Genomic DNA, 16,915 nt, shown 5'->3' on the forward strand with positions numbered 1-16,915 from the left:
TCTCTTCCTCCTTACTTCCTCTTCCCTTTTTCTTACTATGTCTTAACCTTGTCCTCCCTTTCCCTTACCTAGCCCTGATGCCTCTTCTACCTCCTCCTCAACACTTCTTTCCTTCCCCTGCTTCCTCCACCTTTTCAGTCGCTCTACTCCAAATTTGGCCTTCACTTTCTTCCGCGACACATCCTCTATCCATCTCCTCATCCTTTCTTCTACCCCTTCTCCCTGAACCTTCTTTTCCTCCTTCCTACCCTCCTCCCAACCCTCACCACTCCTCTCTTCTAACTTATCTACTTTTCCCTCACTCCCCCCTTTTTCTACTCTCCATTCTCGCTCACCATTCTCTTCTCTCTTTCCTCCTCTTTCTCCCTCTCCTCCGCTTCCATTGCTAATTCCTCTCACCATCCCTCCGACCCGCACTCCTCCTTTTCTTTCCGCCCTACTATTCCTTCACCCTCCTCACTCGCCTGTCTTTTCTCCACCCCCCCACTCTTACTTGCTCTCTCCTTACTACCCTCCATAATTCTTCTAATCTTTTCCAGCTCTTCCCCCACCTTCGCTAACCCTCCCCCCCCCGCTATCTTTTCTACCCACTCCATCTTCCCCTGCCCTCGCTTACGTTCCTCTTTCTTCTTTACTTTCCCTTCCTTCATCTTTGCACCCTTTCTCTCTTTCTGCCCCCTCTCCGACTTTCTTCCCTGCTCCTGCTTTGCCTCGTCAGCCTTCTTGTCTCGTCCTTCTGCTCGCTGCTTCCGCTTTCTGTCCGCTCTTCCGTATTTCTTTCCCTTCTTCCTCTTTTACTTGCCCTTTGCCTTCACTCTGCTTTCGTCAACCCTTTTCTTCCTTTCTTCTAGTCCTTCCTTTATTCTTCGTTGATGCTTGCTTTCCACTTTCTCTCGCTTCGTCTCTCAACTCGCACTTCGCTCTACTGCCACCATGTGCGTTTCCATGCGTGCTCGCCTCGCTCTATCGACCCCTTCCTTCGATCTCTCGATCTCCGCCGCTTGTCTCTCGATCATTGTCTGACACGCGCTGCGTATCCGCCTTAACCTTTACCTTTCGCCCACTCGCCTCTTGCGCCATCTCCTCCTTCGTCGATGCCTGCATTCTCCTCCTTGCCGACCCGTTCCGTGCGCCAGCCCCGTACACGCTTCCCGCCGCTTCGCAGTTGTGCCAACCTACTCTTTTAAAGCAGTTAACACCCGCGCCGGCTCGGACCGCTATCTGGAGCTTATCTCTGCCTTGCCTCCTTCCCCTCACCGGCCAACCAACGCGCCACACGTCACCACTCTGACCACCTTGCTCCGTGTCATCAATCCTCTTCCACAGTCTCTCACCTCTTCCCTCCCATCCCTCTCTTCTTCCTGCTTCTTATCCTAACCTCCATGCGCACCCTTACTTTCTCCTGTCACTGCTCTCCAACCACGCCAATCTCGACTCCTACTCCACTTTCTCGGCTTCTTCCTAGCCTCCTCCACCCACTCCGCCACACTGCTCCATCTTCCCTGCCTTTCCTCCTCTCAGAACCCTTTACTTTCTCCTCTCACACTCCAAACCAACCGTCCGCTCCAACTCCCTCCTCCCACTTCAGGTAAATTTGTACTGATATCACTCATTTTGTAGTGTTAAGCAAAGATCTGCAAAAAAATTTTTATTTTTTTTTTAATTATTCACGAAATTAGCAATAACAACAAATAAAATTTTTATTAAATTAGTAAATTAGTAATTAGTTACAAAAAATTACTATTTACATAAAAATTAATAATATTTAAGTAAAGTAAATTATACACTTCTCACAAAAATTAAAGGAACACTATCTTTAAAAATAGGCAAAATTCAAGCAGCTGTAACTTTGTTAAAAATGAACGAAATTTAAATTTAAAGCTTAAAACCTCTACTTTTGAAAGGTTACTATCATTTTTAAGTTTCGGTGAGTTTGGTAACTTTTGCATATAGAAAACTACGAGCTGGACAAAATAGAAAATTTTTCTCTCACTTTGTGGGTCTGTCACGTGCACAAAAAAATGCGACAATATTCGACTTCCTAATGTGAAGGCTTGAAGTTTTCCTTGCAAAATCTTTTTTTAAAAATGTTTCTACGATTTTTTGTTACTGAGTTATCGTGGATTGAATAAGAAATGAGGATTTTGACTTTGATTGCTCATAACTCTCTTAAAAAAATCATCGTATCGCAATTCAAAAAACAAATTCTTAAAGCTGAAACTTTGGTCTATTGAACGGTATAATTGCCAAATTTTTTTAAATAACATGTAGACATTATACAAATAGATGAAAATAATGTAAAAATTAGTGATTTTTCCCTTTTTCATTTTGACCCAGAAAACAAATGTGCAGGACAATAAAACATGTCAATATTAACCAAATCATATCAGGTTTTGCTAGAATTATTTGTTAACGTTAACCAAATTATTTCGTCGTAATTACCTATACGTTTAGTTGAAACTATTTCACCAAGGTGCTTGATAACATTAACCAAGCCTGGATTATTACAACCAAGCCTTTTTTCAGTGTAAAAATGCAGCAGAAGAGAGAAGGAAGAGAGGCGGAATCTTCTCGAACTAAATCTCCGGTACATCTCCGGTCAATAAAAAAATCAGCGTTCGTCGTACGAAAAAAATACAAGCGTCTTTTTTTATTGCAAATTTTGTCCACAACAAGATGCAAATGATAAAATTCGTCTCAAATGAATTTTAAGGCCTGAAAACAGCGAAAAACTAAGACTATTCCAAAAAGTCAAAATTCTTTGCTTACATAGCTACAAACTAAAGAAAAAGGGTCTAAAAAATCGGTTGCACCATGAAAAGTATTTTTTTTAGTTCTCAAATAATGTAATTTTTTGGGGATTTTTAATTCCATCTTAAATGACGGCTAAAAATCACTGGCGCAACATAAAAAAATGACGAAATCAAAGGTTTTCGGGATCCGAGATCCGAGTCTCGGAGTTTGACGGCGCGTGCGAACTAAACGACTGACTTGACGATAAATGTTGTTCAGATTATTATTGTAGATAATTTTGTAACGATGCACCCCTTTCACCAAGACATCGTTCCCGGCTAACACCCGCCGGATGCCGCCCGACCAATTATCAGTCGGGCGAGGACAAGGGCGCGGTGCGCCTACATCTTTTTAATTACTCCGGACAGTCCAGACGCACCGTGTGCGCGAGCAAAGCGCGGCACCGGTGTCTCCCCGACGGGAGCCGATTCCCGCCGAAGACGAGCGCGCGGGATCGCACCGCTCCCACCACCGCGCGACTCACCTGACGATCGGCTTCTTTCCTACCGAACCCGCCGCGTCGGGCGATATGTAAGCCGGCGTTTTCGGCAGGAGATGACTTCGTCTCCATCGCGAGCCTTCAGCTATCTCCGACGAAGCCTACCGACTCCTAGGGCGACACACCAATGAGGTTCAGCGCTCTGCGTCTCGACCGAGGGCTCTCGGGTGTCCCCGACTTTCTTCCTAAAACCCCGATGGCCACGGACAAGCGGGGTCGAGCACGCTCGGCCTCGCAACGAGTGCTCTCGCTGCCGCCGCCCCGGGTTTCTTTGTTGCAATCCTGCGCTACGTTCGAACCGCATCGAAGGCGCGCTGCACCGTATCATAATCGTGATACTGCACCGGGCACCCGTGCCCCGCCTGCCGTTATCGCGTCCTCCTATACTGGAATACCGCGGTCCGTTGCCGCACCTCGTAATACCGCGCCGAGTGCACATGCACTACCTGCCGTTGTAATATATCGCGTCCGCCCCGTATTGTACACCGCGTTCCGTCACAGCACAGTGTAATACCGCGTCCCGTCATTTTCTGTATGTAGTATACCGAGTATCGCGTTCCGTCACTTTCTGTACGTCTCAAATTGAATCTGTATGTATTATACCGAGTATCACGTTCCGTCGCTCTGTACGTCTCAACTTGAATAAACTATTTAGTGTGCTTTACAAACTAATTATTGTCTCTGGGCCATCTTTCGAACTCCTGATCCGGCGAGCTAGTCCGCGTTCGATTAACAACGATAGGTCGTTACAATTTTACGCTCTACAAAAAAGGTATGTATAGTTAGTTACCCTATCTTGCTTAGTTTTCGAGATATTTGAAAAAATATAAAGAAAATCGCGTTTTTTGTTGATAATATTGTTAATAACTTTTTATTCCCTGTTAATTTTGCGAAGCAAAATCAATCCCACTTATAGCACCTCAAATCAAAGCGATTAATGGTGGTTGCAACCTGGGAAGATTAATTGGAAGGTTTGATATTACTAGCCTACATAGTTACGCTCGCTAATATTACAATCTGATTGTAATATCAGCGCACAGACATTTCATTCCATATTGTACACGATCCATTTACAAATTATGAGAAAATTAATCACTTCAAATTTGACCAAATTTTAATTAATAGCTTTTCTATATATAGGAGTTATTTAATTACTCAAACGAGCGTTTGAGTTAATTAAAAAAAAAAAACAAGAAACATATTTGTAATATTTATGTTATCAATGATTTCACACTTTTCCGCAATGCAATAGCGATCTTTTTTCTCAGGAAAGATTATAAACGCTACCATGCCTTTATTGCACAGAAGATAATGCTGACTAAAAGTTAACGACATCTCTTGCGATCAGTTGTGCCGATTATCGTTCTGAATAACTCGCGCTATTTTCTTTCGATTTCGACTTCCAACGAGTCGCTAATCTGTCGAATGTTAACTGTTATTTCGAATTAGAGACAAATTTTCCTTGAAGTCTAATTGCTATTTCTACGCTGTAATTTTGTTAATATTCTATTACTTACTAATTACATATTATTATTATAATTTAAAATACTTAAGTAAAATAAAAAAATAATATAGGTTAAATCACTAAATATATAAGTAATCATATCAACAATATATTTTCGAAGCTTGAAATATTGGTAATTAAATTCCTGAAATATAAAATAAGAGCAACTCTACAATGTGTATAGAACTTAATCGGTAATAATTAGCAAACATAGGATTAGCAGTATTACAGACATATGTGTTATAGAGATCTTTCGAATACGAGTATTCTTTATAGTCCAGTCACTATGTACATTTAAAAAAGACATAATTCTGACCCAGGATTTTTCTTTTGGGGGGTGTTGGGGGGCTCAAGAAAAGCTTAATCTCAAGTTTTCGACCTCTGTTTCCCGCTTGCTTTTTTTACGGGAGTAAAAAATGTGAAAAAATGGTTTTTCCGCGATAATTCGGTTTCTAATAAAGTTACAAGGTCGAATCGAAGCTCATTTTAAAGCTTTTTTTACGCTCTACAAATTATGTCGTATGACATTTTTACGTATGATTGATTGTTTTCGAGGCATCGAACGAGAAAGGGAAATAAAAAAGTATGATATTTAGTTTTCTTCTTTTTACTCATTATTGTCGTCCGAAATTGCAAAAATGCTTCAAATGAAACTTGTAGAGCGTAAAAAAACCTACAATTTTCATTTGTTATTCATTTCATTTAGTTGAAAATTACGCCTTGTAGAGCGCCTCAAAGTGGAGAGTCGTCGCCATCGCGTCAGCGGCGCGTTGCGTTACGTCGATACGCGGCACCGAACGCTTTCGCTAAGATTTCCGATTTCATCAACGCAAAAAAGTTTTTTTTTTATTTTATCGTTTTTCGCACACGAATCTGTATAAACGCTTCAAATAAAACTTGCACAGCAATAAAAATCGTAAAATGTTCTTATTTATTACTTTAATTTCGTTGAAAATTCCATATCGTACTACGCCTGCAAATAAATCTTGCAAAGCCTGAAATTATTATATTTTGAAACCGTCAAGTTTTCTTAAGGGAATCAAACACGTATTTGCCATTGCAGATAGTTGTTTTGAAACGAAAATTACACTTACCGTTTTATTGAAGAATACATGAAAGCGTGCAGTTTTATATCTAATTGTAAGTGACAATATTCTGTAAAGTAAGTTTATAAGAAAGAAATACTTTATACATTTTGTTCATTACTTAATAAATAACAAGTTATTCATGTCTTGAACGTTTTGGTCGTGGCTGATTGTCGCCATTGTCTTCTTGAAGTTGAACCTCGTTCGGGTGTTGCTCGTCGTCTTCGTCGTCGTTGAAATAGTCATCCATCTCACTTGCCATAATTTCTGCCGGAGTTATCGAATTCAGGCATGTTTGTCCGGAACAGTGATAGCAAATCATCGAACATTTAATGCCTGCTTTTCGGCACTAACAAAATGTCCAAAAACTGCACTAACAAAATGTCCACAAAATTCTCGTTTCGAAAAGCATCCGCTCGCTGCGATATACAGAAAACGACTGGCAAATGCGATAAAAAAGACCGGCGAGCAGATGTTTACTATAGTAAACATTTGCTAGTATGTTTACTTTATATAAAACAATGAAGAAAACAATGAAGTCTGAAATCTTAGCGAAAGCGTTCGGTGCCGCGTATCGACGTAACGCAACGCGCCGCTGACGCGATGGCGACGACTCTCCACTTTGAGGCGCTCTACAAGGCGTAATTTTCAACTAATTGAAATGAATAACAAATGAAAATTGTAGGTTTTTTTACGCTCTACAAGTTTCATTTGAAGCATTTTTGCAATTTCGGACGACAATAATGAGTAAAAAGAAGAAAACTAAATATCATACTTTTTTATTTCCCTTTCTCGTTCGATGCCTCGAAAACAATCAATCATACGTAAAAATGTCATACGACATAATTTGTAGAGCGTAAAAAAAGCTTTAAAATGAGCTTCGATTCGACCTTGTAACTTTATTAGAAACCGAATTATCGCGGAAAAACCATTTTTTCACATTTTTTACTCCCGTAAAAAAAGCAAGCGGGAAACAGAGGTCGAAAACTTGAGATTAAGCTTTTCTTGAGCCCCCCAACACCCCCCAAAAGAAAAATCCTGGGTCAGAATTATGTCTTTTATAATCCGTTTTTTTGTACATAGTGACTGGACTATTATACGAGCTGTCGGAATAATTGCCGCCGGATATACGCAATGCGTTGTGCAAACCGCGAAAATCGAGGAATCCTGAAAATGCTTTACGACGCGGCGCATATACACGCGCGTTTTACGGTATCGACCATTCGACCACGCATGTACGTGTCGATATATCGCGCATAAAAACAATTTTTCTAATGGCGTTTTACGAGCGCGCGGCATGTAATAATCCTTCCTGCGGGACTATCACCCGCAGAGATAACGAAGAAGCGATACGCTCTCGCGCCTTGAGAGAATCCATAAAAAAAGCCGCTTACGAACACGCATCTAATATCTACCTGCGTCCTATCCAATTATCCGTAATTAGTTTCCGCGATTATGCACGCTTCCTGTTATCCCGTTAATTCCTATCGCTACGATTTCACCATCGAGTGATCGATCGATCAGCCGACGTAGACCGATTTCACCTTGCGAGATCGTACCAACCTTGAAGTACCGCAGCGATCACAACGATCACGATCACAATGCACTTACACGCGTGCAAGTAAAGTCGCGGTTACTTAAAATAATTGAGTGATTTTAAAGTGAAATTTATTTGACTTTTTCATTGCCGAATTAAATATTACACTGAAAAAAAGTCTTGTAATACTTAACAAATACACTTGGTTGTGTATTTCAGCGCAATATTCGGTACACGGAGAAAATTACTACGGTTGTTACAACAATATTCTCTATGATTAAAAAAGAAATGTATGTAAATTCAAGTTAAATTGATATTACATTGAATGTAGCTGTTAAGATATGCTCATTTATACAGTTTTTATAACCGTTAATGTTCTAAAAGCTTTATGCATATACATCTATGACGTCTATTTTTTTTCGAAGAAATTTCTGAACTGGTGGCACATTGTGTAATAAGTTAAAGTGAAACAAAATATATTTGTTTCACTCTAACTTAATTGCATTACTGATGAGCACCAGTTCAGAAAGTTCTTCAAAACCGAACACATGTATAAATGTTCTTTCAATGGCCACGTTCAGCAGAACGTTTATTTTGCAACTGTTGGAAGTTTTCTAAGCTCAGATTTGTCCGATGACAAATAGATAAAGACCAGTAGGACAAAATTAATTTAAGTAAATAAGTGGTTATATGTGCATGGATAAAATGATTTATTTATGCAATAATTAGTGCAATATAAATTTAAATGTTTTAAAAAAGGCTAAAAGCTATTATATATATATATAGATAAAGCAAATGGTAAATCTGAAAAAGAGCTCCCTCCTCACCGATTTCGCTGAATTTAGGCTTAATCGACGCGTTTTTGCACAAAACGAACGAATCTGGCAGAAAAAAGCTCCGCTCTGCCCCGCGAAGCGAGATATTAACTGTTAAAGTTGACGACTATCAGGTTATGAGACCTGTCATACCGACGCGATGTAGCGACTGGTAGCGACCACGAACATGCCCTGCGGCCACATGCGCATGCTCCGTAGCCGCACGCGCATGCAAAAGAAGGTCACGTGACAACTGTCTGTTTGGTAAGTACATAATTATGTGTACTTTTTACATACCAACTATTCTCTGCTTTAACAAATTATTTATGTTTTGTTAACTTAAACTGTTTTAAACTGTTTTGTTAACTTTAACTGTAACAGAAATAATTTGTTAAAGCAGAGAATAGTTGGTATATGAAAAGTACATGTAAATATGAACTTTTCATATACCAACTATTCTCTGCTTTAACAATTTTATTTCTGTTTCGTTAACTTCAACACTTAATATCTGTAACATAAATAATTTGTTAAAGCAGAGAATAGTTGATATATGAAAAATAAATATTTATATGTACTTTTCATATCAAGAGACACGGTAGTGTCTCGCGCCAAGTACGCGCGAAGCGAGACGCACCGTGACTCTTTTACGCGAACGCATGAGTTGCGAGTATCCGAGATTTTGAGATCTCAATAACGAGTGAACGGATCAATTTCTAAGTAGGTTCGATCGATAGCTTGGGGTTTGATTTATAAATAAGATTCTTTTTTTTCCGTTACGTGCCCTACGAGCGAAGATATTGCGATGCAAAGTCCAAATGTGGAAAATTTTTTTTTAAGAAACGTCCACGTCGGACAAAAATGGCGGCTGGTGTGTCACTTTCTCATTTTTGACACGAGAGTGCATTCGTGCACTATCGCAGTGCGTGACAGTGACAGTTTTTTACAACCTAGAAAAGGATAAGTGTAAGTGTGTGATAGTCGTGACCGTTGCCGCGTCGTGACAGATAGTGAAATATATATAAGTATTGACCGTAGAGAGCTGATGCCGATAGATCTTTAAGAAGGAAGGTGTATCTACAAAATCGTACAAACACGTACGTATATGCTGTCTTGTAAAAGTTGTCAAACTGTATGTTTACGCGAGCGTTACTTCTGTAGTAACTTACGATAATTCACTCGTTTACGCGGAGTAAATTATCGTAAGTTACTACAAAATCCCGTTTACGCGAAGGAAAATTCTGTTTACGCGAAGGAATTATCGTAAGTTTACTACAGAAGTAACGCTCGCGTGTAAACGTAGTAAGTGAAATATATAAAGTATTAACCACAGAGAGATGTCGAGGAGATCTTTAAAAGAAGGAAGGTATATTCAAAATGGCACACGTACGTATATGCTGTCTTGTAAAAGTTGTCGAACTATATGTTTACGCGAGTGAGTACATCTATAGTAACTTACAGTAATTCATATTAAGATACGACGTCGTCTCTCAATCAGAGAAACGTAACCTTCACTACTTTCAACGGTGGCTCTTGATTTCCGATCATAATAGTTACTATAAAATCTCCCGTTTACGCGGAGAAATTATCGTATCGTAAGTTACTACAGAAGTAACGTTTGCGTAAATAGGTTATAAAAATAATACGATGTTATATATGTGGTTTGCCGTGAATATATATATATATATATATATATATATATATGTGTGTGTGTGTGTGTGTGTGTGTGTGTGTGTGTGTGTGTGTGTGTGTGTGTGTGTGTGTGTGTGTGTGTGTGTGTGTGTGTGTGTGTGTGTGTGTGTGTGTGTGTGTGTGTGTGTGTGTGTGTGTGTGTGTGTGTGTGTGTGTGTGTGTGTGTGATTTCTGCCTAGTGCTCTGAATGTCATCTAGTCATACATATCAAGAACTTTCGATGGGCTTCTTCAGAAGATAGGATATGAAGAAAATCCTAATGCATGATGACGATACCACAAAGATGCTAAGGCTAGATGCCACGAAATGTGCATGTATCGTCGATCACGCGGAATGCAAGAGAAAATCCGCCGTTAAATTGAGCAAACATTCACGAATCCTGATACCCACAAGTAATTTCTTACAATTTTTTTATGATCCTGATTATCTCATAATTTGTATTTTTGTGCGTGTATTTTATGCTTTGATAGAAGGAACGTGAAAAAGAGCAGGAAAAGGAAAGAGCACTAGCGGCGAAGCAGACAGAAAAGAACAAACAGAAGAGACAGATTCAAGATTTGTCTTTTAATCTGGACGAAGACGAAGATGAAGCTGAGATGTCTTCTGACGAAGACAATGCCGAAAAATCCCCGCAGTCAGAAAATGTGCAATCTGATGGCCCTGCGATTAAGAAGATTTAGAAAAATCCAGATGTAGATACATGTTTTTTGCCAGTAGGGAAAGGGACGAGGAGGAAAATAAACTTAGGGAAGAATTGAGACAAGAATGGGCTAGAAAGCAGAACGCGTTGAAAGAAGAAGAAATTGAGATCACATTCAGTTATTGGGATGGATCTGACCATCGTCGGAGTGTTATAATGAAGAAAGGTGAATGTCGCAGTGGTTTAGAGAACGTTTAAGTTATTAAAATACTCCAGTGTCACTTTTGGAGTAACATTGGCATGATATATAATGTTCTGCTGCATAAATTAAATTTTCACATACAGGTAATTCTATCTATTAGGTTCTTCAGAGATGTTTAGAAGTTCTGAGGCCCGAATTCAGCGAGCTTAAAACAGTAATGGCAGATCAGTTAATGTATGTCAAGGAGAATCTTATATTACCGCACCATTATACGTTTTACTGCAACTGTAACTGATTTTATTGTAACTAAGGTAAATATACCAAATGATAAAACTTATGAAGCAATATCACAATGTTGGCATGTTATTTTAATGTATGTAATATTGCGATTAGGCACGAGGAAAGAGCGGGCCTCTGTTCACATTTGACGTTCACGATGATATTCGTATTATGCACGATGCTTCTGTCAAAACCGAGGAATCACATGTCGGAAAAGTTTTACTTAGGTATTTATTATTAAAAGAATATTTTGCATAATTCTTTTTTATGTTATTTTTTTATTTTTCTCATTAGATCATGGTACGAGAGAAACAAACACATTTTTCCAGCGAGTAGATGGGAACCTTTTGATCCAACGAAAAGTTACAAGTATACAGTGTCGGATAAAAATAGGAAGAAAGCTAAAATCTGATCTTAGATTCAACGAATTGTCCAATTTTGTTTAAAGGATTCAGATTCAAGGACTGTAAATATTATAACCAGATAAATAACTTTGTTTCATCGTACAATTGATTCATTATAAAACAGCTGATTATATATATATATATATATATATATATATATATATATATATTATAATCTATTTTACAATGAATATATATATATATATATATATATATATTTAATAAAAATTTAATTCGTTGTTATTGTCAATTTGTGAATAATTAAAAAATAAAAAATGGAAATTTTTTGCCGATACTTGCTTATCACTACAAAACGCATGATATCAGTACAAAATTACCTTTTTCAAAAAAAGGTAAAAAAAGGCGCCAAGTACACGCGCAATGTATATTGTAAATCTAAAAATCTTAAATGGTAGTAGCTTTATTTCTTCCTAACAAAATAATTCACAAAATTGCGTTACCTAACTCAACCCAAGTGATATGTATAGTAGCTTTATATTTTTCTCCCTAACAGAATAATTCACAAAATTGCGTTACCTAATTCAACCTAAGTGATACGTATTTCAAAAAAAGATGTGAAATTTTTAAATTGCGCCAATTGCAAAGAGAATATATATACTTTGAAAAATAATTGTTATGCAACTACTTTTAAAAAATAAAACAAAATTGTGTTACCTAACTCAGCCCAAGTGGTATGTATCTTTGTATTCCTGAGAGTCTTTTTATCAACCCAAGTGGTAGTAGTTTTAATTCTCTTTGATAAAATTATAATATTACAAAGAATTATTTTAATCACAAAGAATTAAAGAGGTAACATAAAATAAAAATATTTAATTAAAATAAAATAAATAAATTTTTCTTGTAAAAAACTTGGCGTTGCTTTTTTAAGGTCAACTCAGAAAAACTTGCATAGGTGCATAAGCATATGCATAAAGAGATGGATTGGTCTATTTCCTTTTGCACGTATACATATAAACCAATTAATTTCTTATGTTTATGCGCTATGCAAATTTGTCTGGATAAGAGCCTCCGCACAAGACTCTCGTATGATAGCGTAGCGTAACGTAACGTGGATTAACGCACAAGAAACGTATCGGTTAGAGCCTCCGCACAAAATTTTTGTATGGTAACGTAACGTAGATTAACGCACAAGAAACGTATTGACGTATAAAGCGTCATCTACAATGGCAGCAGGAGTATACAGTAAGACGTAAGCAGTAAGTTATTGACTAATGGGATTTTTACAATTCAAGAATAATCGACTGTGATTGGTCAATAGAATAGTTTACTGCTTACGTCTTATTGCATACTCCTGCTGCCATTGTAGACGACGCTTAATGCCGTAACTGATACGTTTCTTGTGCGTTGACCCATGTTTCGTTACACTACGTTGCCATACGAAAGTCTTGTGCAAAGGTTCTAAACCTTAAAAAAGCAGCGCCAAGTTTTTTACAAGAAAAATTTATTTATTTTATTTTAATTAAATATTTTTATTTTATGTTACCTCTTTAATTCTTTGTGATTAAAATAATTCTTTGTAATATTATAATTTTATCAAAGAGAATTAAAACTACTACCACTTGGGTTGATAAAAAGACTCTCAGGAATACAAAGATACATACCACTTGGGCTGAGTTAGGTAACACAATTTTGTTTTATTTTTTAAAAGTAGTTGCACAACAATTATTTTTCAAAGTATATATATTCTCTTTGCAATTGGCGCAATTTAAAAATTTCACATCTTTTTTTGAAATACGTATCACTTAGGTTGAATTAGGTAACGCAATTTTGTGAATTATTCTGTTAGGGAGAAAAATATAAAGCTACTATACATATCACTTGGGTTGAGTTAGGTAACGCAATTTTGTGAATTATTTTGTTAGGAAGAAATAAAGCTACTACCATTTAAGATTTTTAGATTTACAACATACATTGCGCGTGTACTTGGCGCCTTTTTTTACCTTTTTTTGAAAAAGGTAATAAAAACTATTCTCTGCTTTAACAAATTATTTATGTTTCGTTAACTTTAGCGCTTAATATTTGTAACAGAAATAATTTGTTAAAGCAGAGAATAGTTGGTATATCAAAAGTACATGTAAATATGAACTTTTCATATACCAACTATTCTCTGCTTTAACAATTTTATTTCTGATTCGTTAACTTCAACACTTAATATCTGTAACATAAATAATTTGTTAAAGCCGAGAATAGTTGATATATGAAAAGTAAATATTTATGTGTACTTTTCATATACCAACTATTCTCTGCTTTAACAAATTATTTATGTTTCGTTAACTTAAACGCTTAATATTTGTAACAGAAATAATTTGTTAAAGCAGAGAATAGTTGGTGTATGAAAAGTACATGTAAATATGAACTTTTCATATACCAACAATTCTCTGTTTTAACAATTTTATTTCTGTTTCGTTAACTTCAACGCTTAATATCTGTAACAGAAATAATTTGTGTTCCAAAATATTCTCTGTTGTAATCAAAACCATGTGGTCGCGGAGCATGTCCGTAGTCGCTACATCGCGTCGGTATGACAGGTCTCATAACCTGATAGTCGTCAACTTTAACAGTTAATATCTCGCTTCGCGGGGCAGAGCGGGGCTTTTTTCTGCCAGATTCGTTCGTTTTGTGCAAAAACGCGTCGATTAAGCCTAAATTCAGCGAAATCGGTGAGGAGGGAGCTCTCCTTCAGATTTACCTTTTTAAATTATGGTTTTAAAAACATTTTTATTTAAACGTTTCTTAATGGTTCTTTACGGTTATGAAACTATTGTTGCACTCCGGCGGAGTTTCCCTCGGCTGGTTCACTCGCGCACTCGCGTAAACGCTCGCGGAAATAAGGAGGACACTTAATTGGGAGTAGAAAGGAGTCGTTTATTATCTGCGATATCAGGCTCGATTGTACAGAGAAACGTCCGTTTGAGAACGAGAACACACCGGAATCTGGCAGGCGTTTACATAGCAACGTAAGTCACCAAAGACGCTCCGCGACGAAAGATACCAGGCGACGCTCGCAACGCGGGTGCAACACTACCCCCCCCTTCTTCTTGATTGTCGTCCCGACAATTAGGGAGGGCAGTTTCCAAGCGATTCCTTTTTCTCTGCAGGTTTCAGGACTCCGAAACGATCCTCGCCCATTCCCGAGCTATTGCTACGGGTTTTCAGGCTTCGCTTCCTTTTGTCCAACCCACAATCTTCTCGCCCTTTCTCACGTCCTGACAGGACGAATTTGCAGGAACCCGCTTTCATCTCACCCCGGCGTTGAATTCTTCGTCGCCGTATTATACTTCGTCGTCGACGTCACTCTTCCAGTCTTCGGACAAGGGGGGGGAATATTAGACTTCGGAACAATCGCAAAGACATCGTCAACATAACGACAAAAAAACCGGATCGGAAAACTTAATTGTTTCAAGCAGAAAGTCTCAAGATCATCCATAACAATGTCCGCAAGGATAGGAGATAGAGGGAAACCTATGGGGCTACCGAAAACCTGTTCATAAAATTGCTCGTCAAACTGAAAACTTGTTGAAGATAGGATGAGGTCAATCGCGTATAAAAATTGTTCTAAATTGAAATTTGTTAGAAACGGGTAATAAGAATCGTGAAGAGATTGTGTATGTGAACATGTTGATATAAGTGGCGATTCGGTAGAATGCTCACAGATGGCGTCGGTGTTACAGTTCCCTAGTTATCTTTAACGTTATGTGTTTTGCGAGCGCTGCGACGACCGCGTTGCGCCCCAGCGCCGGAAAACGGTACGAAAAGACGATACTGCGCAAGCGTGAGCGTGTCGGGACGGGCGTGAAGCCCGCCGAACAAGCATTCGTCTTCCGGCTAGCGAGGCGTATGTACAGTCGCGTTCTTTACATCGGCTTCAGATATACGTATAATTGCTACGCGATTAAAATCCGCCAGACTATTGAGTCTGAGACAGAAAGAACGAGGACGTCTCCGTAATATCAGAGGAGGTTTTGCTGCTGACCCTGACAAGAGGTTAATTGAAGTACCTCGCTCGATTCGATTGAAGGAAGGACGAACTTAGCCATTGCGACGTGGCCTCGTTGAAACGGAATGAAGCGGCCACCTTAGCCATATTGAGAAAAGCTGAACGCCCGTTAAGGGGCTTAGTCCTGGCGACTATCTTGCAAAGGATTATCGGAAAGATATACAAGGTAAATTTGGTGATCTCTATAGAAATCAGAACAAATCAAACGGAAGGGCGTTAATGTCAAATCAACGGTAGCGCGTAAATATGCATTTACGTACTTTCAGAAGTAATATGTAAATATGCGTTTACATTACAGATGGTTCTTGATTTCAGAGATACCAATATATCTATACGGTAAAATTCTCGGATCGTGTAATCTATATTATTCCGATGTTAAGGATACTGCCTTCTATTTATAATTAAACGGATTGCATCCTCGCATAACTCACGGGGCGACGGATTGCATCTTCGTAGAAAGGCTATATTGCTGCCTAAATATTCCGGAATTAATTATCTGTCTGAGCTCAGTAGAACTTAAAGTTATTTTGAATGGTTGCAACCCGCGAATAAAGTCATTGATTCTCGATGTGTAGTAATTTAACTTACACTATCGATGCACACGTAATTCGGATATTCACGCATAGTCGGTATTATCTTAACCAATATTGCGATTCGACCCGTGGCTATTTGCCAGTTATTAACGTTTACGAAACACCGTATTACATACGAAAAGTTAATTATTATTTAATTGAGTTCACTTTTCATTTATCGAATTGTTTATCCTACTCAATTGAAACATTTTATATAACTTGATTTACTGCGGAAGTTACTGTATCAATTAATAGAAAGAAAGTGCATTATATTGAAGTTGTAGAATCTCGCACAATATTTATATAAGCCTAAACATTCTCTCGATTGCTTTACTTTACATATGTTTATTTGCTTACTTGCCAAGTGAGAGATATATAAGGATTATTTTCGACGAATTACTAGTTGACACAGTACTTCAATTTATTTATGCTTTGTATATTATTGCTATATTTATGTAATGTGCGTTTTGAATAATATGTTTAACTTGCTTGATCCTTTCTTAAAACAGATTTAAGTATTGACATCACTTGATTCTTTTCTCTGATCGAGATACAAAAATAACGGAATTATGTTTCTTATAATCATTTATGATGAGAGATTAACTTCTTTTAGTGACACATGAGAAAGGATTATGCATTGATAATTCACCATTATCTTCGTTTGTATTTATGCTATGTGTTCTCTGTATAACATTTTCTCTTACGAAATATTCGTTTATTATAACATAACTAACATGAAAATACACAATATCTTTACCGACGTAATAACAAGAAAAGTGTCGTTCCCTATTCTGTAAATCTTGAGCCCAGGCTCCTGCGCGAGCTTGTACGTTTCAAACAAAATCAGTATTACGGGAAATATATCTCCATCTATTCTT

At 37.9% G+C, this 16,915-nt stretch overlaps 1 long non-coding RNA gene and 1 pseudogene across 1 annotated transcript; both read left to right on the forward strand.

Moving 5' to 3' along the window:
• Positions 1-8,819: 8,819 nt before the first annotated feature.
• LOC139820669 (uncharacterized) lies at positions 8,820-10,095 on the forward strand. The gene is made up of 3 exons (XR_011734065.1): positions 8,820-8,950; positions 9,071-9,327; positions 9,564-10,095. It is a non-coding gene; the product is annotated as an uncharacterized lncRNA (long non-coding RNA).
• A 123-nt stretch (positions 10,096-10,218) lies between these two features.
• On the forward strand, positions 10,219-11,615 carry LOC139820357 (protein FAM50 homolog; annotated as a pseudogene).
• The last annotated feature ends 5,300 nt before the right edge of the window (positions 11,616-16,915 follow it).

This window comes from Temnothorax longispinosus, chromosome 10 (genome assembly GCF_030848805.1).
Source record: "Temnothorax longispinosus isolate EJ_2023e chromosome 10, Tlon_JGU_v1, whole genome shotgun sequence".
In the NCBI taxonomy this organism is placed as follows: Eukaryota; Metazoa; Arthropoda; class Insecta; order Hymenoptera; family Formicidae; genus Temnothorax; species Temnothorax longispinosus.